This window comes from Rhipicephalus sanguineus, chromosome 7, assembly GCF_013339695.2.
Source record: "Rhipicephalus sanguineus isolate Rsan-2018 chromosome 7, BIME_Rsan_1.4, whole genome shotgun sequence".
In the NCBI taxonomy this organism is placed as follows: Eukaryota; Metazoa; Arthropoda; class Arachnida; order Ixodida; family Ixodidae; genus Rhipicephalus; species Rhipicephalus sanguineus.
The window spans coordinates 13,024,629-13,052,107 of NC_051182.1; the positions used below are offsets into that span (position 1 = coordinate 13,024,629).

The 27,479-nt window shown below is 45.8% G+C and overlaps 1 protein-coding gene and 1 pseudogene across 1 annotated transcript in view; both read left to right on the forward strand.

The window, feature by feature from the left end:
- LOC119400584 (eukaryotic translation initiation factor 3 subunit D) overlaps nt 1-27,479 on the forward strand; it is a 118,748-nt gene that overhangs the window by 9,866 nt on the left and 81,403 nt on the right. The window lies entirely within an intron of this gene.
- LOC125759235 (uncharacterized) lies at nt 17,628-19,957 on the forward strand (annotated as a pseudogene).

Sequence of the window (27,479 nt, forward strand, 5' to 3'; positions counted from 1 at the left end):
GCAATTTTCGACAGCTACGACCTCGCGACGCACAAGCAGCAGACGACGATACCGAAGTGAGCATCACCAGAAGCAACCAATTGGAGGCCTTGAATTGAACTTCAAGCATGTGGTTTTTGTACGCTTGTTACTGAATGAGAATGCTAGCTGAAACGAAGAACTTGAACACGGAGAAATGATCTTTACGACGAGCCCAAAATGGTGGCGACTGGTTGCGCCGTTGCTAGGGTGGCTAGAATGGGGAGGTGTGAAAAGCGGCCGCGAAAACCAGTCCCCAAATCGCGCCGATGCCGCAAGGGGCGCTGTACCAGAGGCGCGGGGAGTCGAGCAGACGACGTGCCGCGTAGCGCCGCTCATGTTCGGCAAACCTGTCTCGCGCTATTAGCTTGCAACAGTTTGCTGCGTTAATCGTCTTTTCCTTTTCTCTTTCAGCGGGTGCAGTCAAAAAGGGCATACTGTTAACATCTTCCTCTCATAGTAAAAAACAGTGTGAAAACTACGAAGACGAGAAAGATGAAACAAGACTAGCGCTGTCTCGTCCTTGTAGTTTTCGCGCTGTTTTTTACTATATATGAATGTGTACCAACAAGCTCAATGTACGCTTCTCATCTTCCTCTCCTTTATTACTGATTTTCGTGAAGGAAATGCACGCGAGAAAGAATATATCGAGTGACATGCGGTGCGCACCAACCAGCAAATGTCGATTGGTGTTACTTCCTTGAAAGAAAAAAATTCGTCACACACAATGTGGGTAATTTAAAAAACACATACGAAGCTAAGGGTAACTAGAAAGTTAGATTAAAAAGTAAACATCGAGTAAATGAAAATAATAATGGGCAAGCGTCATACTGTCAGATGGAATTTATGAAAGAGATAACCGCTCGGGTAGTAATATCTAGATCTGAAGTAACGCAAAAGATCGATCTAGACACAAATGGATTTGGAACAAAGAAAAGGCAGAGAAAAATAAAACCATCGCGGTAATCTTTTCGCCATATTTATATAACCGAATACAGCATAACAGACATCCCTCCTGAATATAAAAACCGTAATTTATTGTTAATCATATCTTCTGAAGTGGAGCAACGAGGTACCTTCTTTTCTAATTGTAATATCGGCGACAGAATAAAGGAAGTGGTCCGTTGTTTCAATTGATTGCAAAATTTGCACAACGGCCCGGGACAAACATGAGACCAGCATTATATAAATAAAATTCACTCGTGGAATTTGACCGCGTAATCTTGCTGTAAGAAACTTCTAATGGTCACGATGCCACCGCTGTTTATTCCAGCAATACCTTACATGTACGAAGTTTTTAACTTAATCCAGTGATAATTGCCAGTGTCGCTTTGCAACAAGCATTTCTATACCTTAAAGCTGTCGCATAAGCCGTATCGGGTAATAGGAATCAGAGCTCCACATTAGAGATACTGAGGCTCATGAATCCACCATTTCATTTAGATACAATCCGCGGTGGCCCAGTACCTCAGCAACCAAATTTTTGTAAGTTTGCAGGTATTAGATAACGAAACATGCTCAGGAGTGTTGAATTCGCTGCCGTATATAGGAAGTGCTGGAACATACCGAAAGATAATCTGTAACTATAACTGCTGTTGAGTCATTTGACGGGAGCTTGCTAAAACACAGCCAGTATTTCTGGAATTAATATAGGTGTATATAGACGATGATAAGAGGAAGATAGAAAAAAAAGCGCTAATTTCTGCAACCCAATAGGGAGCACGGCTAAGCGCCTTAGGTGTATGAGGGAGTCGAATTGAAAAAAGACCACGAAAAGAGCGAGAAATGATGCCTAACCCAACGTTACTAGACTAGGTTAGCAACCTAGTCTAGTGACGTTGTCCTAACCTTACCCTCTACCGAAGCATAAGTCGTGGTTTTTTTATTGACATACTGAGTTGTATGGCTAATTGTCATGTGAGCAAGGTAATTGTGTACTGGTACTTTAACTACAGAAATGGCATTTGTTTAGCATTAGGAGAAAAAATATCACGACAGTGTGCGCAAAGGATCGAACTGAGCTTACTTGAAGAGCCAGTATGTTATATTTTTACATTGAGTAGTTCTAGCAGCGCTAATGCGAATATAATCTTGAGGGGTGTTCACTCGCGACCAATGTGCTTCGAAGAATAAACTAGATTTTTAAATGAAAACATATAATGATCGTCTCTGATGTGAACTGTATATCTTTAAAAATGTACGTTTTACCTGTTGGTGTCTCTGATCTAATTACAGACCATGGTAATCGCGCTTCCATATCTAACACGTTGTTTGCAACGAACATTAGAAGTCCAAGGCACAAGCGCAAATCATTCCTTTCTAATAGTATTAGAGGTTTCATTTTTTTAAGCTGCGTTGCCAGAGAAAAAAAAACAACAAGAAAACGGCGCCCTATACCGGGATAGGGCGAACATACATTTTGTTAATCACTATCATTGTATTTCTTCGCAATTCAGTTCTTTGGTTTCAGAGTTTTCGTAGCAGCCAGGAACGAAGCACCAGCGTTCAGTTCTCTTCGGTTTTATAGGGCATCTTCACAACAGCTCACTATTGCATGACTGCATGACGTAAATGGTGAAAAGAAAAAAAATCACGGCCGCGTTTCCTTGTAATGGCCATCCACGGGCAATCTGCGACAGCGGCGGCTGTACCTGCGCCCCCTGCAGCAGCGCCCCTGGCGGCATCGGGCGCAGAGGACCCTCTCTGGCAAGGGAAACGCGCGGCGCTCAGCACACCTCCCCATTCTAGCCACCTTACCGTTGCCAAGCTATAATTTCAAAACGCTGGTTTTTTTTTTTTTGCTATTTCCGCAATTTTCGCCAAGTCGCAGGCGCAAAATAAATTTTATAGCACTTCTACGTAGTTTCAGTGAAGATATTTTGAAATCAGATAGAAAATGGGCTACAGAAACTGAAAGTGCGATTTTCCAAAAATCGCTTTTTTTTTTTGGTCCCCCCGTTAAAAGAAGACCATGTTTTGTGACTCGTATTCTCTCCGGTTATAACAGACCCATTCAGTGTTTACATAAAGTATGTTGTAAGAGTACTTGGATGTCACATACTCCCTTTACATAGACCAAAATCAAGACTCTTCACTATGAAGGTTGTTGTAATGAGGTTATGCTGTATGTACAGCCACCACCACCACGCGCACATTCTTTCGTAGTAAAGTTCTTTCGTAGGTAAAGTGGCCGGCAATGATCGTCCATCATAACGATGTAGCAAACAAGTCTTATGCCAGCAATCGACCACGACTGAAAGCTCTTCAACAGCTTCCGCAATGTTTGAGGTCTGTGACACTGTGCGCACATTGCATCAAATTAAACGAAGCTCCCGGATTCACATGCGACAAAAAGCATGGTCACTAATTGATGAGATAGTGATGCGGACAGTTACACATCGTTCCGGTTGTCTGTGAATGCCGTTTTCGCCTCCATTTGGGTCGCACATTTGCAGCACTCGGTGCGCTCCAGGGATCATCCAAATTAACCGAGTTGAGGCCAATGTGACTGAGTTAACGAGTGTTTGATGCCATTAAACAATGCATACAGTGGCCGGGACCAGAGAAAAAGTCCAAATTATCCAATTTTCTAAATGAACAAGAATTGAATTAAGCTTTTACAGTATGTAACTATCGTAATTCATAATTAACTTATGCTTTACTACACTAACTAATCTTTGATGACATAATACAGTAGAACCTCGTTGATACGTTTCCGAATAAAAAAGGCGGAAAATAAACGTACGATCCAGGAAAACGTACGATCCGAATAGAGTAAAATTGAGGCTGACAAGGCCATATTGAGGTGCAAGGGCGAAAACATGGAGGGACTCTTCGGTTTTCGAACTCCTGGCATCTCGCTGGCAGCCAGAGGTCAGCCAGCTATGTTCCGGTCCTGACCGGAAATAAGTCGTGTGTTGAAATCCCGAGACAACCCGAATATTGCAAAATCAAACTCTGGAACAACCATAGGTCGGCAAAAAAGGTGGAGCTCACTCAGATTCACTCAAATCATGTATTTTCTGCTTAGGGCTCACTCGGGACTCAGACTCAACCAAAATTTTCCTCAACCAAACTGACTCGGACTCAGACTCACCAAAAATTTTTCTTAACTGACTCACTGCAAGTCAGGCTCTCCTAAATATTACTCAGCCGGACTCACTAAGATTCAGACTCACGGCTGATCTGAGTCTGGGTGAGTCCGAGTGAGTCGACTGATGAGTCCACTAGCCTAAAATTACCTTTTTCGATCATGTTGTCAACGCTTTCTGCACCAATTTCTCACATAATCAATGCTCTACACGATGTGCATTTTGATTTGTTCATTCAAATACAAGGTATCAGTGCTGTCAATCCAGTAAGGTCATTTTTATGAAATCGTGACTCACACGAATATCTTTATCAAGAACTTCCCGCGAAACTGCTTGCTGGAGTGCATCATGGCACCCCCCCTCCCCCACCTTAACTCACGCCTCTGATCAATAATTATTGAGGTGGCGCATGACGCTAGTGCGCTGAGATATGTGTAATAGAACAGTATAAGCGAACGCCGATATAAGGCTGATAGTAATGCTGAAGATGAGTAGATAGGATGATAGGTCGGCAATAAAAGGTGGAGCTCACTCTGGCTCACTCAGACTCACTCAACAAGTATATTTGCGCTTAAGGCTGACTCGGACTCAGACTCACCCAAGTTTTCCTCAACCGGACTCAGACTAACCAAAATTTTCTCAAACCAGACTAACTCTGGGCTCAGACTCACTAAATTTTTCCTCAGCCGGACTCGGCTCACAGCTTGATCAGAGTCTGAGTGAGTTTGCCGACCTATGGGGACAACCAGCGTAAACGTAAAACAACGCTACCGCCGTGTCAGCAGACGAAACTTTGTGCCGCATGAGCGTCGGTTCTTTCTGCATTGCCGCTTGAAATATGGGGTCTGGCGAAGAGCGGAAGTGATATTCTCGAGCGTACGCATTGGGATACAATCATGTATGTTCGCAAGATCACCGCGCGACTCGCCCCGTCCGTGACGAAAACTGCCACCCCGCTAAAGCTCAACTCTTCGAAGTGCACGTAACAATCGCGGTACAACACGATATGCGAACTCTGGCGAAAGTGATAAACGTCCCCGAAAGGGACAGCTGCTCGCGGCTATCGCATACTACGTCGCCCACTCGCGCTGATCAGTTTGCGTTCTGTCTACTTGAGTAGCCTGCGATACTTCGGTGCAGCAGGCAGGGCCTAAACTTTTATTTTCTTTAAGTAATTTTATAACCGCCCAACACCACTCTCTCTGTCTACTTGAGACATGCCCTGGTATGTTTGCCACCACTCGTAATCGCACCTCTCGCATAGCGGAACACGCCTTAAAAGATAACGCCCGGCGTAATAGCAACCGAAGGTGAAGTCCCCAAGCGCCCGCATTGCAATCTCTCGAGTCCTCACAAAGATGGCGGCGAGCACGCATCGTTGGCATCGTCTCGTTCTGGCGTCTGATAACCAGAAACCTCCCAGATATCTTCCAGAACAAAGTTTTTCTGGCAGCTTCTGACGACCCGCTGGTAGGCAGAATTGCTCAGCCAGACAAAAACGAGGAGCAACCCGAAAACGAACGCGCTCCGGGAGAAAAGTGTGGGGGAAATTAGCGGCCATATTTACTGGGCACAATGGCGGCGTTGCTACGGTTACGTTAGAGTTAAGAGCACAGAGTTAATATACTGACTCTAGAGGAAAAGCTGGGCCGCGAGACCTATAACCACAAGAACGCTGACATCTTGGAGCGTTGTCATTCTTGCCATCACATATGAATCCTAAAGAAGCATCTGCACAATTAAAAACTTGCGGATATTGTTTTGTGTTTATTTTGAATACTTCTACGAAAGAATACGATGGCTATTTATGCAATTTACTGCGCGCGGAAAGGAGCGTTGCAGGCTTGTTAACGAGATGGCACCACCATATCAACACTCGCGAGTACGCGAGCGTGTGCTTGCTGCCGATTGCGCCGGTTTGCGCATCGTGTTAAAGCCCCTGAAACTTCGTTCACGTCGTGTATCTCGTAGTTGTCATAGTGTCCCGTTGTGTGCGTTTTCTGTCGCCGCATACCACTCGACTTCATGTGACAGCCTTTTTTTCTTTCGAGCTGGAAACTTCAGTGCATCAGTGCAAACCAGGACGGACGGCAAAGAAGAGATGAGACATGCCCTGAAAGTTATGTACGAACTAGTCGCAACCGATTTTTTTTTAGACTTTTTAACGGCGATAAAGCTTCGTGGGCCGTGTAACTTTAGTTTCGATTGAAGCTTTCGGGAGATGTCTCACTCACATTCGCCGCTGCATGCTGCAATCGACATTTTTGCTGCTTTACGGCTCTCTGCGATGAAGTACGGCAGCAATTGGCTGAAAAGAACATGGATACAGGTGTCTCGTCATTGCAAGTCGAATCAGCGCGCGACCACGGCCTACGGACTTGCTTCGAGCTGCGAATCTGTCGAGTGACCTTTGTGCCAGCGAACGGAGAAACTTTGGTAGGGAGTGCCTAGTAAAAACCATGCCCAAACAGTGTGAAATTTTAACTGTTGTTAACCGGACCAGCTGCACAGACAACCGTACACTAACGCACGGCTTCACGCATCAAAACACAGCTGATGTTCTCTGAACAGCGCGTAGCTGGCTTAGGTTGGTAGATTAAAACTGATTACTACCGTCAAATATAGCGAGCGTCTCAGGGTCTGGCAACGCTGGCAACTATCGTTTCGTTCCATCATGGCGGAACCCATGTGGTTATAGGTTTCAGTGCATGGGCCCTATGGCGAGCTTTTCCTCTACAGTCAGTATATTAACTCTATGGTTAAGAGTGGCTAATGGGGAGGTGTGATGACCCAACGTTTTTAGAACCAGTACAGTTCTGCAGCTCCGCTCGCGAGCCGGCACACGCGGCTGACGCGTGAACTTACGGCGCTGCTGTTCCATTTTGCTTCACTTGCCGTGGCCCCCGGGATCAGATACGGCAGCGCATCATTGCTCTCAATGGCGCGTTGTCGAAGCTAATTGTGGAGGCGACGCACATGCCGCTGCGAGCTGAGACGCGCGAGGAGTAGCCGCTTGCGACGCGTTGCGCGTTTCTGCGTACTTCTTTTCTCTGTACTCTGTGCGTGATTTGCGAACGCCTGAGGCATGATGCAAGATGGAACTGCAGCGCCGCTAGTTCTTGCGTTCGTCGCGTCCACTTCGGAGAGCAAGCGTCTATGGGGAGCTGCGAAACTGACTTGGTTCTAGAAACGTTGTGATGACCGGCCTCCGGAAGCTGGCCCAAAAACGCGTTCCTGCCGCGCGATGGCGCTGCTGGCGGGGGCGCCGTGGTTTTCTCGCTTCATCTGCTTACCTCTGTGCCGGCTTTGGGCGCGCTCTTTCCTTGCTGCAATGCTTGCGCTGCACTTTTATTTAGTGTTATAGACGTCGAGAGAACTTTATGAAGTCTTTCACTGGTCTCATTTCATTTCACATGTAATTTCCAAGCGCCGACCATGCAGCCGATGCAGCAGGGTTGTCAAACACGCGGCTCGCGGACCTTTTGCTAGCGGCCCGATCCGCAGATGACTGCCTTTCCTCGTATTTTTTTTAAATTTTATTGATAAGTACGTTCATGGGCTATACAGACATGAATGGACTCGAATTTTTTTCATGATGGTACCCCATTCGGTCACCATGTGTTGAAAAATAACTGTGTAGCAGAAACACTATAACATTTCAAAATCGGTGTTCACATTTCTGACATTCTGGAGATCAATGTCGATGTGTTTCTCACGGCAAATCCCTTTCAGAAATGACCCATATATGAGATATGGGAAAGGCCTTAATTCTTTCAAATGGCAACGTTAGCTTCATGTTAACTCAACTCCCCCCCCCCCCCCTCATTTTAATTGAGAGACTAAATCTAAATTCGCGACTGTGACCCGCTAGTTGAGGTGAGTTGTAGACCCCTGCGACAGAGTGCGGGTGTTTGCGGACACCTCTGCGAGGTTGGCGCACTTGTGTCCTACGAAAAGTGTTTACAGGAATCGCTACCGAGAGCCAGCAGGTTGGAAAACCCTGCATGCGTCGCTCGCAGATCAATCACATATTTGCGACTGTAATAATACTTTAACAGGGGCGTAGGCAGAAATTTTTTTCTGGGGGGAAGCACCTCCTTGATCTGTAGTTGGGGCCGGGCAGGCAGATGTGGTCGAGTGTCATTTTGTGTTCCGTATGCCATGGCAAAAAAATTAAGTCCGGGGGGGGGGGGGGGGGGGGGGGGGCATGGGCCCGGTGTGACACCACACCACTGTACTTTAAAGATAGGAAATCAACGCAGATTTTTCTGCAATGCGGTAAAACATTGCTATAAAGTACAAGACTGGTGCCTTAATACGTTTATTCACAACAGTACATTCAATGCAGAACATTAAAATATTACGTAACACAGGCTTAACCCTATTGGCTTTGTTTTCAGTAGCATGCTGGTTCCGCCCTCTGAGCAGAAAACGAACACGTGTAATGCAGCAAAACATGGCAAGCGATCTTGTTAAAGCAGCTCATATGCTCCCTGTAGCCAATCCGTGGCACATATGGGGGCTGCTAGACGCAAAAGAACCTTTACTACTTCTGGATCCAGACGAAGCCCGGCATGTACCACTGTTTACAAGCTTCTGCTGGCAAATGATGCGGTACACTTTCTGTGTCACAAGGCAGGCATTCTTGCAAGCGTCACAATATGACTTAAAAAGCTGCGCGTCCTGGCTGCATATCCCGCAATGCAGTAAACCAGGTGGGCATCATTTTGTAGTCCACATGGCCAAAGTAATTTCTGCTGTTTCGGCAGGTAGTGTCGTCCAAAAAAGGTGCTTCGTTTTCAGGGAGCAGATGGTCTTGGGAAAGCAGGGCCTCCAAAAGTCGGGGGACACACCTCCTCCCTTGAGGCTCTTTGCCAAAGTTTTACAGCTTGGCAAAGAAGCGTCCAAATGTCATTTTATATATGCTTATACGTGCACGAACGTCGTAGCTTGCAAGGTACATACGTTCGAGCCATTTCGAATACCGCAGAATTGTCTTGTAGTGGCTTGTCGGCCCTCGGTATGGTACGTGCCCACTTTTAAAATTCATCTTTGCAGGCAGCTTCACTAAAGAGAGACACTCAAATTTCTCCGCAGCACTTGTAACCACCGTCGCAACATGGCACAAAACACCACCTTTGCGCTGTTTCCCTCAGTGGCATTCCCCAAAACATTTCAGGGAACAACGACATCCGCTCACACCACCTGCTTTAAAGGATCAGGAAACGCAAGAAAAGCAGGCCGTACTACACTGACCACGAGAGCTAACTTGCGCTGCTGCGCATGACACACGAGACACAAGCAACACTTGCTCACGAACTGCAGATACCCACGGCGCCCCTGACTGATGCACCGAATTTCCCCCCAGTGGCAAGAGCGCGCAGCGGGGCCTCGCTAGGCAATGATAGCGGCACCGCGGTCATCACACCTCCCCATTCTAGCCACCCTAGTTACACGTCGCGGCGTGTTGTGCAGCAGCGGCGGACGCATGCGCGTTTCCGCAGGTCTTGTACCGAACCGTGGCGGCCTGGAGGAGCGACAGCCTCCATTCTTTGGGCCGCATTGTTAGTCTTTCGGCTGTTGTTGTAGCCATGGGGCCTGAACAAAAGTGTGTGGAACGAGTGTGCATTTGTACCGTGCTACGGATGAAGGATTTGCAATGTTCAGCAAAATCGTGTCAGGTGCTACAGAAAATACTTTATTTTTTTGAAAGCCGTTTCAAGAATTTGACGGCCAGCGTCGCCGCCTGCCTTCGGGTCGGTGTGTGCTTGACAGAGAGCCGCGATCGAGACATGAGGAAGAGACACGGAGGGGACAATTGAGAAAACCAGACAGCGCGGAGGGAGGAAAGGCACTCTGGAGAAGCCGCCGTCGCCGCACAGCGGCTGTCTGCCATTTCACGCTTCACAAGTACACGAGAGGGCCCTTTTTGCACACCTGAATGAAGAGTTTCTGAGTACAAAACGTATCATAAGACCGCAGTTTTCCACGGTGCTGAACGTTGCTGCCGAATAATCGTATTTTCCGGGAACGTATTACACACAGCTGTATTGGGTTATTTTAATTTTCGCGATTTCAAGCGTAAGAGCCGGGAAATCGTACTAAGCGGGAACGTATTCAATGAGGTTCTACTGTAGTACTCAACTAAGGTTTGATGAAATACTAGTACATGCGAAAGTTTTCAAAAGATAAGCTACATTCAATTATAGCAGTTGGATGCCGGCCACGTTTCATTTGTGCTCTGTTGTTATTGTTGCCTGGATCGCGGGTGTTCATCGTCCGGATTGCAAGTGTTTTGGTGATCAAGGTGGCGAGTACATGAACTAGCTGCCGCTGTCTCAATTCTCCAGAGTCGTGCTCCCACGCTATGATACCCACGCTAGGGTGGCTAGATGGGGAGGTGTGAAAAGCGAGCTGTGTTTCCCTTGCCCGGAGGTGTCACCTTACGCGATTAGTGTGCCTCGAGAGGAATGGCATCTACAAAATGAAAACTCTGAGACCATGTTTTGTCCAGGCGCTTCAATTCGGGGTAGAGAACATGCGCGGAAAAGGTGTCGCTTTCCGTACACCGGCATGCAGACAGATTTGCAGTTTGGAAGCAGGCCATCCCAAAGGTCAACAGAGCTATAATTCAGCCATCTAAGATGAAAACATTTTGACTAAGGTAAATGTGCAGAACCCGTTTAAGTGTTGCAAAGGTTTTTACGTGCGTGTGTGACAAGCGCGAGCACATGGAGTTAATAAACACTTTGTAGCGCTCTTAAAAACATGAACGATTGCTTTGATAAATGCATTTATGTGAACATCTTATTTTTTGTTGTGTTTTATTCTTTATTATATTTTTGTCAACTATTAGAGCAATGCAGCAATACTTAGCTTGTGTATTGAATTGCGGGCTACATAGTAACAAGCGCATTCTGCAATCGGGCTGCACACATTGCAAAAGTGCATGCATTAAAGGGGTACTGACACAAAATTTCGCGGCCGAGATAGCCTGCTGGATCGATTTCCGTGTACGTGCGTGTACCATCTGCAAAATATCGACAGCGAATAAAGCTTGGAAGGTATTTTATATGAATTTTGAAGTTCGCGTACGCGATCCAGCATAATAGGCCGCACCTGTTGCATTGACACCCTCGGAGGTGACCCGAGGTGACCCCCCTACTTCCCCTACGTAACCGTTGTAGCCGGTACAACAAGTTACGATGACGTCGTAGCCGCCATTTCTGTTTTGACGCGCTCGCCGCTGCGCTGTTGGTGTCTCAAGAAAATTGTCGCCAAGAGACGACGATGAGGAGGACGATGATGAGGAGGACGACGATAACGAGGACGATGATGGCGACGACATCGCGCAGCACGTGCGGCAAGCGTGCGAATGCGAGGAGACGACGCGAACAGCGCGGAAGTGCGTCACACTTCTGTGTGCTGACGTGATCGAGCGCTGCAGCCACTAGGTGGTGACAGTTGCACCCGCAAGCTTGTCGTTTTTTGAAACCAAAACTCACACTGGTCCATACTGAGGAGCCTGTAATTAATTATCTGTCGCGCGCTGCAGCAAACGATGTGCCGTGTTATGACTGACAGGCCCCCAGCAACACATTGCAGTAAAAAAACTCGAGGCCAAAATTTTTGTGTCAGTACCCCTTTAATTGTGCCCATAGACAGCACTGCAGGATAGCTGCAAAGTCAGGTAACTAGAACATGTGCGATGTTTGAAAGCAGCTGTACCCATCAAAGTCACTATAAAAGTACAGATAACATAAAGCAGGCTGACACATGTGTTCAGCAAAGTGCGCTTGCATTCAAAGATAGTAAGTAGGTAGCTTGTTGCTGCCCTGTAAGCAGCGTGTTGCAGAAATTGGCTACATCAAACATGTGAACAACTGACAATACATATCAGTGGTAAAATTCTTCTGCATGACGATCGCGGGTTCTTTTTTTTTTAAGGGACCGACAACTGATTTTTCTCGACCCAGCTTTTTACGGCGCGACAGGAAGCTTACCCTTCGTAGCGTTTGTAGCTGCAGTGGTTTATCCTAAAAGCACGTAGTTATTTTATAAGCAGTATTTTTCGATCTGAAAGGCTCCAAACACGCATGAAGGCTCGCTCCAGCAACGCTGAGAATTGATAGCAATGCCGCTAGCCCTTGTGAAAGTTGTCGTTGTTCTGCTTTCGCAGGAGTTACTGTAGCTATGCTTAACCACCTTTATTTGGAGCTTTCCAGCAATTTTTGAAAATAGCAAGCTGTTACAATGAGATAATGTGGCTTTATACACCTTCTCGGTATTTGTACAGCGTTCTGCACGCCTGCGACCAAGGTTGCCTGCGCCTGTGTCATGGATGGCTTTTCGCGGCATGGGATCATTACGCCAGGCGAAGGTAGCGCCACGTTGTTGCATACAACTATCGCAGGCCTGTATGTACATTTTATGGAGTAACATCTTTTAATATAAAGAAATGAATAATATTTCAATACTAACAGAAAAGTCATCGAACACATACATCAATCAATGATCACGTGACCGGCTTCATCGGACCGTGTATGATTTTGCCGCCAGAGGCGCCAAAGGTCATTTCTCGCGACTTTCAATGAATAAATAAAAATATAAATCCGCCTCTCACGAGATAAACAGGGTTGGTTTGAGTCAATGCGACGGACAATCTTTCCATCAGTGCAGTCATCTCATTTCATGTTCTGGGCAGTTGTCGGTCCCTTTAAGGGGCTCAACCAGGCAAAAAGCAAGAACAAATTTAAAAAATTTGAACCCATGCATAATCTAAAAGAACATCCACCAATGTATTGCTCACAAAATGATGCTAATTAAATTTTGAAGCCATAAAACTAATAGCTGTCTCAATTTCTATACAACAGACCAGCATACTTGCTCATCGATGGCGCGACCTGAAGTGTAATGCGAATTCAGCATTGAGGAAACGGCAAGGAACAAATGGACAAAGCAACTCACACTATCAAGGTACATTAATGTAGCGTGATGAGGAGTAAATACATGTCTCAAATGTTCGAAAATTGCGTGATGATGTCGAGCGCCATAGAAAACATCATCAAAGATACAACACCCCCACTGGAAGAAGGTTTCGGTCTTACTCTGTGAATGTGCAGATAAACCTTACGAAGGTTAAGATAATTTTGCCTTCACCCAAACAGTGGTTCATTCGAAATAACACTTCACACTGATAATGATCTTTCCCCGGCAAAAATCTAGCAATGACAAACGCGAGTGCATGGGCATTCGCAGAGGGACGTAAAAGGGGCACCTGAACCCCATCCCCCCTCAAGCCACACCAGCATTCCTCCACTCCACTAGCCACGATGCAACACAGGTTGCCACCCCCAAAGAGAAAATCCTGCCACTCCCGTGCGCCACTGGCGTAGCCGGAAATCTTTTTCAGAGGGGTGGGTGGGCATGTCAATATATATATATATATATGTGTGTGTGTGTGTGTGTGTGTGTGTGTGTGTGCGCGCGTGTGTGTGTGTGTGTGTGTGTGCGTGCGCGCGTGCGTTGACATGCCACACACACACATATGTGTGTGTGTGTGCATGTGTAAAAGCTCGAATCGTAATTCGTTAATAGTTCAAAAGCATATGCTTAACCCTTTGTGGGTTCATCTATATTTTTCACATGATAACAAAAATTATGCCTGCCAAATATCCAAATAACATACTTTGAAATAGTATGAAACAATTTTCACCAAAATATGACCATTAGTTTACGAGAGCAAAGTGGGACGTCTGTGTCCCATTGACCCATGACGGGTCTTTGAAAAAGTGGAACACCTGTCCCATTGCGTCATGAGTGTACCAAGCTGCAATCCTTTCGCCGAATTTCTCGCACGAAAATGCTCGAAGTAAGTGGTACAAAGGAGCACTTCATAAACTGTGCAAAAAAAAAAGGAAGAAAAAACACTGGCGCAACTTATTTCCGGCTGTGGTACGAAATGTGCCCTTGCGCCTGTGGTGCTGTGCCAGCGGCTCTGTCGGACCTCTTCGCATACACCAACCATTCTAGCACCTTCGTGTCTCTTCTGTCCGTGTAGATAAGGACAATCACCTCCGTTATGCCTGAATTTCCACCCACATATAAAATTGCGGCTATGAATCAAGGCAAACCACATCAATGCGGTGTCACCGAATGCACTGAATTCTGTAAATGCATTCATGAACTTCATCCTTGTCTGAAGTATTAGTTTTTCTCTTAGATTTTGTATATTCTTGTTCTCTTTCACATCCTGACTATCTAGAGCATCGATCTCATCATTATTTTCTTTTGCTTCTCAGTTTCAGGAACAATGTCTTAGCCACAGCTTTTGGTCTCATTGCCACGGCACCCCCCCCCCCCATTGTCGCAAAAAAGGACAAAAAAGAACTTCAGCGCCTTCTCCGTCAGAATATACCTGGCGACGTAACAGTGCCTAAAAAACTTGAAAAAGCATTTATGGGGCCTGTTTTGTAGTTAGGTTTAGCAAGAAACGGCTTCATTTTTCATTCGAGTACGCTTCGACATGATTATTGGCCGATATACTGCTCCAATTTTGATGCAATGTCCATAAATTTATGCTAGAACTACTACTCTCGAAATTCAGAAAAGGAGAAAAATAGCATAAATCTAGAACTTTAGCTATCTTGCACGCAATGGAACAACAATTGTAAAAAAATTCTACAGAGCAAAACCCAACTTATCACCGACACCACGTATCGTAAACGGGTGAAACATATTCTGTTTGTTGCTTTCCAAATGTTCCTTACCCACGGACACAGAAAATCATAGCGCTGATAACGACGTGCAGCGGTGGAGGAAGCTTTTACAGATGAAGAAAAGATGGGACAGATTCGTCCCATTATCCCTCAAATGGTAAACAGTGGCTAATTATAACAAAAGTTCAAAAGTAAACAAAAGCTGGCATACGAATGACCAAGCGACGGTAATACGTCCTGAGAGCCAAGGAGTCGAGCAGTCCTGCAGAGTGCTGGCGAGCCTTGCGTCGGATGGGATTGCAGAGCAGATTTTTGCCGGGAGTCTAGTTTCACCACATATGCAGGTAGCATTCTCAGATACACTGGCAACAAATGAACGGAGATCGACCAGTGTCACATGCGTCCTTGGAAACTTCCGGTTGGGGCCCGCGGTTGTTGCTGCAAGCTGCAAGATGAATGAACCACGATTCCGGGAGTTTTGCCCAATTTCGATTCCGAGCCAACGTCGTCGCATCGTTTAGGTCGAAGCTATGTCCTGTGGAGGGATGTGCATTGGTGCTGTTGTTACTTGGGCAGGGTGGCCAGTGCGGACACGAGGGGGCACTGTGCCCGGAGCAGTCAGCAGGACATGTTGATGGAAGAAAATACCTGAACAGGTGCCTGCGCTCTTCGGCACACCTGATTAAATATTATGGTTGGGGACCACCCCCGCTTTCTCCTCCCAATGCAGTGGCCAGGATTCCACCAATCCTGCAGCACTGGTAGGTGCTGTGGAGATAGGTTCTGCACGAGGCTTACCCTACGAGGCGACCGGGAAGGGACATGACGTTCTCCACTGCCGCAGCGAACAAAGACACTACGGCCGGGTTCGTTGACTCTCCGTCACGGCTCAGAAAAGGCACTCGAGGCAGGTTGTCAACAAACACGGGTTTATTAGCCCAAGATGCAGCACAGTGCGACAGTCACGGGCTTGCAGGATGCTCCGCAAGACCGATCGAGTACGCTTGCCAGCGGCGCTATGACTATCACACAAAGGGCAGCAGTCGAGCACACGAACAAGCCGCCTGCCAGAGCAGCGCGTCAACCTCTCGTGCAGGCCTGAGAGCATCTGACACGGCAAGCCCGCGCCAGACAGAAGCGAGCTCATGGGGGAAGAGGGTTGTCACTGGTGGCCAATGAGGAGTGGCATTGCGCAGTGATGTAAGCTAGCATGGTGGCTTGTCCAGACATGCCCGGACGCGTGCCCGCACATCGGGAAGCCGACCCATATGGCTTGCCCCAGACAAAGAGGCCTGGCACCGCCACCGTGGTCGCCCTACTGCCGATTAACGGCGGTTCCCGGCGCTCGAGCCGAGCGGGGCCAACACGCGCTGGTTGCTTTGCCCGCGGTGGTAGCTCAGTGGTTAAGCTGTTTCGCTGTTAAGTCCTAGGACGCGGGTGTGATTCCCGCGGCCACGGCGGCCGCAATTTGATGGGGGCGAAATGCAAGAACACCCGTGTATATACTTATCTTTAGGTGCACGTTAGAGAACTTGAGGTGGTCGAAATTGATCCGATGCCACTACGGCGTGCCTTATAATCATATCGTGGTTTTGGCACGTAATACCAAAGAATATAAATGAAATGTACCGTATGTGTCAACCTCGAATAAAAGACTGAAATCTTTATTCCTCCCATGGGAACAAGCATGATCTGGCCCATTGTTAGTGCTGTTAATATATATATATATATATATATATATATATATATATATATATATATATATATATATATAGTTTTAAAAAAATCAAGCACGTAGGAAAAATTGTTCTGTAAAGGACTGACGTTTCGGCCGCGGGACCAGCCTTCGTCGGAGTGATGCGAACATGCGACGGTAACGCAATATAAAATGCGCAGTAACGTATCATAGCGCTGTTAACGGCTGACAAGCGGTTGTTAAAAGCACATGGGGAAACAGTGCATGTGATAGGACAAGAAAGAAAACGAGAATACACGCGTGCGCATTTGCGCAAGACAAAACGAATAAAAGAGTAAAAATGATTCACAATGAGTAAAAAATGATGAAGCCACATAACGTGTGTGTCACCGGCACAAACATCAATAGCACGTCATAGGTACAACTGCGAGCAAGTTATCGATAAACATAAACGCGGGTGTAACATCTTGTCATGATCCGACAACAAAGCTCAAACAGGGAATTTATCTGCGTGAAAGCATAGCGGCAATAATAGCAGGGGTAGTCAAGAGTGTTTAGGAAACTAAATGGGTAAAAATGAAAGTTTGCCAGCGCTTTCATTCATACCACAAGTGACGGCTTTAAATTTATAGATTAAATACGATTCTCGAAGCTCTCTTTCGTGGTGGGAACGGAAACCAGATTGAAGGATTGTAGCTGTAATATTAATGAATACTCTCGTTCTATTGTTAACTTTCTGGACGTCACAGTTTGCATCTCTGAAAACAAACTAACCACTAGGCTTTACAGGAAACACTTCAACTTTTTTTTCTATTTTTATTGCTAAGCTTTACTAAGAGCCAGCTCTTTGCACGTGTCACTTCAGCTTGGCACAGTATACCTTAGACCATGCAATGCATAACGATTGCGTGTGCTCGAAGGCCCGACTTACGCCTTTTAATGAGCGGGTCCGGGTCCGGCCCGGCCCGCAGCCTCAAGCCCGGGCCCGCACTTTCAAGCCTGAGCCCAGCCCGGGCCCGCCGGAAAACGCTTCGGACGGCCCGGCCCGCGGGCCGGGCCCGGGCTTTCAGGCCAGCCCGGCCCGTGCAGTGCTCTAATCTTCGATACGGCAGTGGCGCCGCGCCTGCAGTCCGAGCATCATCTTTACTGCGCACACCTACGTGGCATGATGACGTCACCAGTTCAGCCCGCCAGCGGCTATAAGAGGGACGCCTATTGCTTCAAGCGGCAGTGGACACTGCAACCAAGCCACGACGATGTCACCTAACGTAGCCCTACTCGTGCAGGTTTTGACGGGATGCCTTTTTTTGTCGACCGGCTCATCGGCGTTTTGCACGGGCCAGTTTGATCTACGTCACACCTTTGATGCACTGTTCAAGCTCGGCACGTGCATCGTTGCTGGTGATATCTTCGATACGCCAGTGGCGCCGCGCCTGCAGCCCAGAAATCATCTTTACTGCGCACACCTATGTGGCATGATGATGTCACCAGTTCAGCCCACCAGCGCCACGCCAGCGGCTATAAAAGGGACGCCTACTGCTTCAAGCGGCAGTGGACATGGCAACCAAGCCGCGACGATGTCACCTAACGTACCCCTACTCGTGCAGGTTGGCGACTTGAAATATGGTTTCCGTAGTGACGATCCTTGCTTAATAATGTTGCCATGTCCACACACCATTCTAAACTGCATAAGTGACTGTTTTGCGCTAGCAGGTCTGTTGCTTTCACTGTCGGGAGATATCGAGCAAAACCCTGGACCTATTACAGATGCAATGTTTAAGGAACTGCTAAAAACGGAAAAAACTATCTTGGCTAAAATTTCGCAAATGCAAGAGCAACAGGCCTCATCTGAGTCCGCTATGATTCAAGTTCAGAACAGATTATTAACAAATGAAAAAAAATTAGAGTGCATAGATAAAGTGGATGGTAGGCTGCTAAAGCTTGAGAATGCAGTCGATAGGAGCCATAGTGAACTGAGTGCTCTGTGCAGTAAGGTTGACGATCTAGAAAACCGCTCGAGACGAAACAACCTTTTTATTAGAGGCGTAAAAGAAAAAGGCCCTGAGAATGATGATGACTTACTGAAAAAAATAAATGACGATATATTTGGCTCCATTCTTAACCAGAAACTGAATTCTATAGACAGAATACATAGACTGGAAAAGAAATTTCCTGGCAAAGACCGCCCTGTAATCCTTAGAGTGGCAGACTACCGAGACAAAGTAAAGATAATGAAAAATTGTTTCAAGCTAAAAGGCACTCATATTAACATTAGTGAGGACTACTCAAAACGTGTTACTGAGATACGGAGAAACTTGTGGGTCTCAAGTCGAGAAGAAAGAAAGGAGCGAAAGTTAGACTGGTTTATGACAAAGTTCTCATCAACAATGTTTTGTACAGCTGGAGTGATGATGCCAAGGAAAAGGTCAAGTGTAAAGCATCTGCTAAACCCAACCACCAATGACCTGAAAGACAAAAACAGGTTGACTTATTTAAGATCATCAACTTAAATGCTCGCAGCGTACTGAACAAAAGTCACTTAATTGAAAGTGTAACCTTGGAACATGATCCTGACATATTGGCAATCACCGAGACATGATTGCACAGTGATGTACATGATGTGGAAGTTACACCGCCAGGTTACGTCTTAATAAGGAAGGACCGAGGCGGGAGAGGAGGCGGGGTAGCACTTATGATTAAAAGAGACAAAGTATCAAACTTTGCCAGATGCTGGTGATATTGAAGCCGCATGGGTAAAGATTCGATTGAATGATCACCCTGTGTACATTGGAGTTATGTACAGACCCCCCTGTTCTCCTGCTACGACTCTGACCGACTTAAGATGTTTTATGGATTCTAATATGCACCAGGATGACAAAATAATTTTGCTTGGCGATTTCAACTTACCAGGCATTCAATGGGATTCGCATGATATTACAGGAACCGAAGTTGCTCATTGTGAACATCTTTTGGATATTGCCTTTTGTTTTAACCTATGCCAAATTGTGTCTAGCTACACACGTGTTTTTAAGGCTGTATCCTCTATTCTCGACCTTGTATTTGTATCTTCGCTCCTGGAGGAAAATGTTAGAACATGTGATGTAATCGAGGGCATATCAGATCATCAGATGGTTATGTTTTCCTTAGATATGGCGTCCGCCAGGTTGCATAAGGATTACAAAAATACAGTTCTGAACTTCGCGGCTGCTGATGACTTCTCTGTTTTAGAAAAACTTGAAAACTCTTTCGATACTTTTGTTCTCCTGCAGAATTCAAATGCAAGAACAGATAGACTATGGGATTATTTCTCACAGGTGGTCACTAAATGCATTCAATTGTATATTCCTACACGTCAAAAAAAGATAGCAAAGAAAAATCCTTGGATAACGCGTGACATGATCTATGCCAAAAGGCAACTGAAACGAAAACGGAAAGCTCACTCTAAGAATCCTTGCCCCTGAAGGGAAGAAAACAATTCACACTATGAGCCAGAAATTGAGACGTCTACTTAAAAATTCCAAAGATAATTTTTATAATGTTAAACTAAAGAAGTTCTTGCACGAAGCACCCGAAAAATTCTAGAGATACGTGAATCCAAACACAAAACCCCATCTTGATGCAGATAAAGAAAACTCACAAGCATGTGCTGAAAGTTCTAATGCCTTTTTATCGTCAGTATTTACCCACGATGACAGACAAGTACCGACTTTTTTAATGAGGCTTCTGACACACCTGCCATAGAAGGAATAACTATTAGTGAACAAGGAGTATTGAACCTGATCCTTAAAATTGACAAAAAGGAAAAGTGACAGACAAGTACAGGACCTGACGGAATACCAAATGAATTTTTATATAGGTACGCAGTTTGGGTTTCGAAGTACTTGACAATTATTTTCCAGTCCTCAATAAGTAGTGGATGCTTTCCCACTGCTTGGAAGGTTGCTAAGGTCATACCGATACACAAAGGTGGTACTACTAACGACTGCAAAAATTTCCATCCCATCTCGCTCACAAGCACTTGTTCCAAGATTCTCGAGCATATTGTCACCAAGCATCTTTTGGCTTATCTAGATGTTCACAACATATTATATTCACAGCAACATGGATTTCAAAAAGGCCTATCTACTATTACTCAGCTTGTTGAACTTGTTCATGACCTCTCCTCTGAAATTAACTCGCAAGGTCAGGTTGACATAATACTCTCAGATTTTGCAAAAGCGTTCGATAAGGTGTCCCATGCTAAACTGTTGTTAAAAATAAACACTATCTTTAAAAACCCAAACCTAACGCAGTGGTTTTCCTCCTATTTCTCCAATCGCAAGCAGTACGTTCAAGTCAGCACGAAAAAAATCTGCCCTTGCTATGTTATTTCTGGAGTTCCCCAAGGCAGTGTCTTGGGCCCACTACTGCTTTTGATTTTTGTCAACGATTTACCTAAAGATATTACGGTCCCCATAAGGTTTTTTGCAGACGATTGCGTAATGTATAAAACAGTCAAATCTCCTACTGATCGATCAGAACTAAATCTAAACCTCCAAAAAATACAAAACAGGTGCACCATTTGGCAGATGGATCTAAACGGCGCAAAATCAGTAACGATGACTGTAACCAGGAAAAAACGCATTCTAAATACGACGTACTCTATAAACGATCATGAGTTTGGCAGAGTCGAACAACACAAATATTTGGGTTTATTCATAACTTCCGATCTACGATGGAATTTGCATGTAGACTCTGTTTGTGCTAAGGCTAGCAAAGCATTGTGGAGACTTAGGAGAAATCTGCACCATGCCAGCCCGGAAATCAAATGCTTGGCTTACAAGGCTCTCGTACGGCCAATTATGGAGTACGCAAAGGTGGTATGGGATCCGTACACAACAAGTAATCGCACTAAGCTAGATAGAATACAAAGATTGGAGTCACATTTCATATTTAACAAATACCAGCGCTGCCACTCCCCAACTCAGCTTTGCAAGCTGGCCCACCTTGAACCACTAGAACAAAGGACAGAGTATGAAAGGCTTAAATTACTCTTTTTAATCTATAAAGAACAAGTAAAAATAGGCAAATCGAAGTATATGTATATAAAAACTGGGGAAACGTCAAGGCACCGGCATAACATGTACATCCCCCCTCCCAGATCACACAACGATTGTTTTAAGTTCAGATTCTTTCCGCGGGCGATCAGTGAGTGGAACAGGCTGTCTTATCGGAATGAGTACCTTCTTTCTTAAAAAACCTAAATGATTTCGTGTATAAAGATTTATAGCTCATATTTTGCTTATTTTCTGTCCTCAAGAGCAAAGTACTTTGCCTATTTCTTGTCATTCATTGTTATGTATAATAGAAGTTGTATAGGGAGTAGCTATTTTTTTGTATGTATGTTGGTTTTTTCCACCCCTGTTATAGCCCAAATGGGGCTGACAGTATAATAAAATGAAATGAAACTTGGTTCTCCGCACGCGTGGTACATAGGGGAGTCGGAGGAGCAGGTTGAAGGGCAAGAAAGTTGACATGACTGTGTTCTTCACCTGAGTGCTTTGCTGACACATAATCATAAAGTCAAACTATTCAGTTTTAACGGAAAGCAAGGCGTTACATAGAGTTGAACTGCGCGGCTTCAAATTTATATTGCGCTTTATGATTTCAAAATACAAAAAAAATATCATGAACTAAGTTTGTTAATTGTAAGGTGTAACTGGTTGCTTTTGGATGTGAATTTAAGGATTTATTGATGGACATAATCTGCCCTTTTCACTGTGGAAATAATTTATTTCTTTTGCCAAGAATTGCTCATAAAGTAAGCGAAGCTGATAGTAGGCTATCACAAATATTTTGGCAATATGGCCGACCCGCAACAGCGTTATTCACACCACTATCGATAGTATTGTCACGGGGTTGTGACGGTGAAGAATGCTGCAACAAGACTGGGAAATATGGAGCTCTTTATTTGGGCGATCTTGTGACCAGAAAATCAAAACTCAAAATACAAGCGATACAGGCTGCGCGGCGAGAACAGCCGTCGGCCATCGAGTAATCTGATCATCGGTGGAAAGCGTTGTCTTTTATACATCAGTCATCGAACCTTCCAGCGTTATCGCTGGTGCTCGCGTAAGCTCTCAAAAAAACTTGACTATTCGCATCCGGTGCGTAACCTTAACAGAATGATCTCAAACAATCGTGAAGCTTCTCAAACATTACGGCGCGGTCTGCGTCAAACGTTGCTAACAGTCTTCGTGGTTGAAACCCCAATAGATCAAAACAAAGCAATAAACATGCGTGGCAGTAATATCGCTAGTAATATTTACCATGGTACTACCGATTGCACTATCGATAGTTTGTCTACACTATCGATAGTTTCAAAAAAACTATCGATAGTCAATTTACCGATAGTTCTGCATCACTACTTACCAGGCACGTCGACAACGCTGGCGTTTAAAGGGTAACCTATGGTGCGACGTAACGTCAGCCCTCACGTTAAGAGTACATATGTCAGTATTATCGAAACTAAGTGCACTTCATGGTGCAATCATGTCAATATCATACGTAGCTTTCGTTAATGTATTCCTCCTGGGTCAAGCAATGCTTCAACATAGCTTGCTGAATCATAGGAATACCAACGTAATGACTGCTATAAAAGCGGAGCCAGGAACCAGAGACGTCAACCAGGATGACTCTTGTATCGTAGGAGTACATACGTAGTGTTTATTGCTCTCTTGTAAAATTAGATAGCCAGCACAACAACCATATTTGACGTTGCACCGACATTACGCTTGCGTAGGCCGTTTTTGCAAACCAGTTTATAGACCTGACATGGCTCTGACATGACATGGTCTGACATGACCTGACACGCAGAATGCTTGGGTTTAATTCCTGCTGGGATCCTATATATAAGCTGTCAATCACCTGTGGCGCATACCCATACACCGCGGCCCGTGGTAAACGGGTATGTGCCACAAGTGTCTGGAGGAAAGGTTTGACGACGTACGCGACAAGATGTTCACGTTATTCATGTCATGACCCGGCATTCATATTCTTCAAATCCTCTTACCCTCATATGCCAATTTTGGTCTATACCAAGTTAAGGAGGCGATCATGAGAGCACCCAGACGTAGGCGGCTAGCTAGCTCGCTAGCCGCATACGTCTGGGTGCTCTCATGATCGCCTCCTTAACTAGCTAGCTAGCCGCCTACGTCTGGGTGCTCTCATGATCGCCTCCTTAACTTGGTGTAGACCAAAATTGGTATATGAGGGTAAGAGGATTTGAAGAATATGAATGTCGGGTCATGACATGAATAACGTGAACATCTTGTCGGGTACGTCGCTAGTTAGTAAGTTAGATAGACAGACAGACAGATAGATAGATAGAAATGCTCAAAGTGCGAAAGGTTCACTAAGAAATGTTTTGCATTTAATAGTGTAGTGCACTGTAGTCTGCACAGTAGGCGCCGTCAACAAAAGCCCCAACTACAACAGCATGGTTTTTTTAAATGTTTTCTCTCCTGCTGATTGAATGAGCAACACCTTTTTTTTTTTCTCTCACTTTCTTTTTTTTCTGTTGCACTCATTTGAGAAACCGCAGCTAATCGCGGAGGCCACAAGCCACGTTCCGCAAGTTGTCCTTCAGAGCAACGAAATGGGCTTACTGTGAAGTACTGTACTTTTTGACCGTGTGTGAGGTGTATTAGGTAAAAAGACAAAGATACTATATGTCGAAAATGACTCCCCGCTGTCTGTACGGGGGCAAGTGAGCAAAACGTCCTTGGCCAGCTGTCAAAGGTGACCCTACCCCCCCTTTTTGGGCCCTCCGCTAGCTCGATACGATTCTTTCACGTTCAAGGCATCCCCGCCGCAACAGTGTGTTCAAATACCGTCTCTATAGCTTAATCCCGAACTTCTGACTAGTCAACAACGGTTACCCCTTCGCGGTAGCACAACTCAGCGTGGGAATGCAGAGCCCGTTAGTCAGCATGTCACTGTGTCGCAAAATGGCAACCCATTGTGCTACGCCTCCGTTTGCAGGGCATTTCTGATGGTCATGCGCTGCACAGCCAGTTACAGGCCAGCGAGGACAGCCAGTCAAATCAGCAATGTTCACACCAAATGTATTTTCGACCATAGAAAGCAATTCTAGAAAAAATCCAGGATGTCTTCAGGCGCACGTGGCTGTTTTGGTCGGCGGTACACGGCAGTATGAAAAAATTTCGGGGGAGGGTGGAGTGGGGGGGGGGGGCGCTGTAGCTCGGTCAGCCACCCTCTGGCTATGCCACTGCCATGCGCAAGTGCAGTACCACAGCACCTCCCAATACACAGCTTTCCCGTGATGTCACAGACAGGTTCTCTGCGCTGGTACCCTAACATGGCAGCCACCGTGACTTCTTTATCTCATTAGAGAGAGTCAGTGCAGAGGAGGACACCCAGTCATTAGGCCCCCGCATTCTTTTGTGCTCTTCCCACTTTCTTTTGTTTTCGTTCGCCAGCTGCACCAAGAGGGAACACAAAGGAACACCAGGGCTTGGTATGAAAGATGCTTGGAGGCACCGGCCACTAATCTGATGGCAAGCCGTCACCGCTTCTTGCTCTGTGTATTCGAGCAAAAGTTCACACATGTCAACCAGCTGGTACCCCAAGATGTCAGCCACGGTGACATCAATGCAAGCTATGTATTCCAGCCACCCTACCCACGCACACAGTTTCTTAATTACCTAGAGGGAAAACTGGCGCTGCCAGCTGTTGTACGCATGAGAATGCTGGGATATGTCGGATTCGGACTTGGTTCGGATTGGTATCGTTCACAAAGAGCCCGGACACCCCTATTGAAAAATCGTGGGTTGGTGGATGCTGGAATTCTTGGTGGACAAGGTGGAAACAATAGTGGATGTGGTGGAAACTGTGGTGGTCATAATGGCTGATGATGGCGAGAGTGGAAAAAATGGTGGCAGATGGTGGTGGTGGTGGCGAGCTTCTTTTGGTGTTAAGTGGAAAATGCTGGCTGATGGTGGCGAGAGTGGAAAAATGGTGGCAGATGGTGGTGGTGGTGGCGAGCTTTTTTTGGTGTTAAGTGGAAAATGCTGGCTGATGGTGGCGAGCAAAACGTGTTTTGGTGGATGGCTTGGTGAAAAGCTGGATGACGGTGGCATGATGTGAAATCACTGTCACTTCTAATGTTTCGCTGTTCAATGTGTAGAAAAATATGTTTACAGTTCAAAGAAGCCAACACCGATCATTAAGCTTTTCAGCACGCTTTTTTTTTTATTCATGCGGCGTAACCGCCTCAAGATTTGTGGAGCACAGCAGCCGTGAATGTTTACATTTTACGCACGTACTTATCAGGTTTACATCCGCGATGTGTTGCTCCATTGTGATGCTTACAGGTCTAGAAGTGTCGGTGTGAACAGCGACAGTATCTGTGTTACATCGGCGCGCAGTTGCCGAGAAGTAAATGAGCCCTTCCAGCGGGTAGACCAGAAAACAGCCGCCGCTTGATACCGTCACGCTAGAAACGCAACTCTGGCAATTCTTGCACACTCACTTACCTCAGCGGCACTTTAAGGTAACAGTGAAAATGCATGCGAAGCTAAAATGCAAAAACTTTTACCTTCGGCCTGCGTCGAGATAAGCCCGACCAAGTATCATTTCCACCCTCATATTCTACCACCATGATTGCCACCAAAGGTTAGGCATAGCTTACCGACCGAGTCCGTCTAGTGTATATCGGCACTTCTGGGTTTCAGGATACCCGATTCCGATGAGTACGAATGACTTTACAGCACAGGTGTGGCATCAGCTAACCTAAATGAAGCATTTTTTCTTGTGTACGGTGTCCGCACAAGAAGCGATCAGCATAGATGCGACGCGCTTCCAGCAAACGACTCCGCTCACCAACCGCCGCTTCTCTGACACGTATGCGAGAACATAAACTTGTCAATTCGAACGCCTTACTGAACCAATATGATGGCATATTTTTCCCGCGCACTGCACTTGCGTTTGGCCGAGCTGTTCTGCAGTTGTAGCTAATGATACAGCGTCAGATCAGTGCGCTGGCACGGCTGCGCTGTAGGTTGCGCGAAAAAAGCATCACAATACTCAATCAACTGTACGCGCGTATTTATCGAATGAGATTAGAGTCGACATAAAGCCTCTGCACATGTCGCCCTTTAGAAAAAGCGAGAAACGGCAATTAAACTTAGCTGTAACATTCGGTTCACTATACCCGCTCCTCGGTCCCCTTGACACTTTTTTTGGAGTTACGTTGTGAATTCTGCAAGAAAGTTAGCGCTGTTGGCATTATCGACGTGCCATTCGTTACCGGCAGCAGTTTTTTCGCGCTTAATAACTATGCAAAGTTTAGTAGGATGTGAAGATCGCGTCTGTGTTCAGTATGAAACATACAAAGCTGAAGCCAAACGGTGTATTCGTATGTTGAGTAGTCATTTTGCAGAACTCAAAGCAACTGTCAGCGTGGCGTAGTGGTAGAGTACTCGGCTGGAGGTCCGAAGGTCGCACGTTCGACTCTCGGTGGCGGCAGGTTTTTTTTTTTTTTTTGCATACGGCTTTTTTCTTCTTTTTTTGTACTAATGCTTTCTCACATCGCCCTTCTATACCAATTATTTATGTGTAACAGCTAATCACGATAGGTCCCGACGCTTGTAGAGCGTTTTACGCTCCGCTATTCCCAGCATACATCATACGCCAGCATCAGCATACACCATGTGCCACCATCTTCCAGCACATAATCCACCATAATGGTGGATGGTGGAATCCACCATACCACATGGTGGATAAATTTTCAATAGTGACCTCGAGACGTGTCCGGCTTCAAACGCGTTCCTATCGTCGAAATGGCTGATTTCGCAGTAAAGCAGCACGTAGTAAGCTATTTCTTTTTTATCACTGCACAGAAAGAAGTTTTATTTAACTTCGAAAAATTCTGTGTCGATGTACAATTTTATGAAG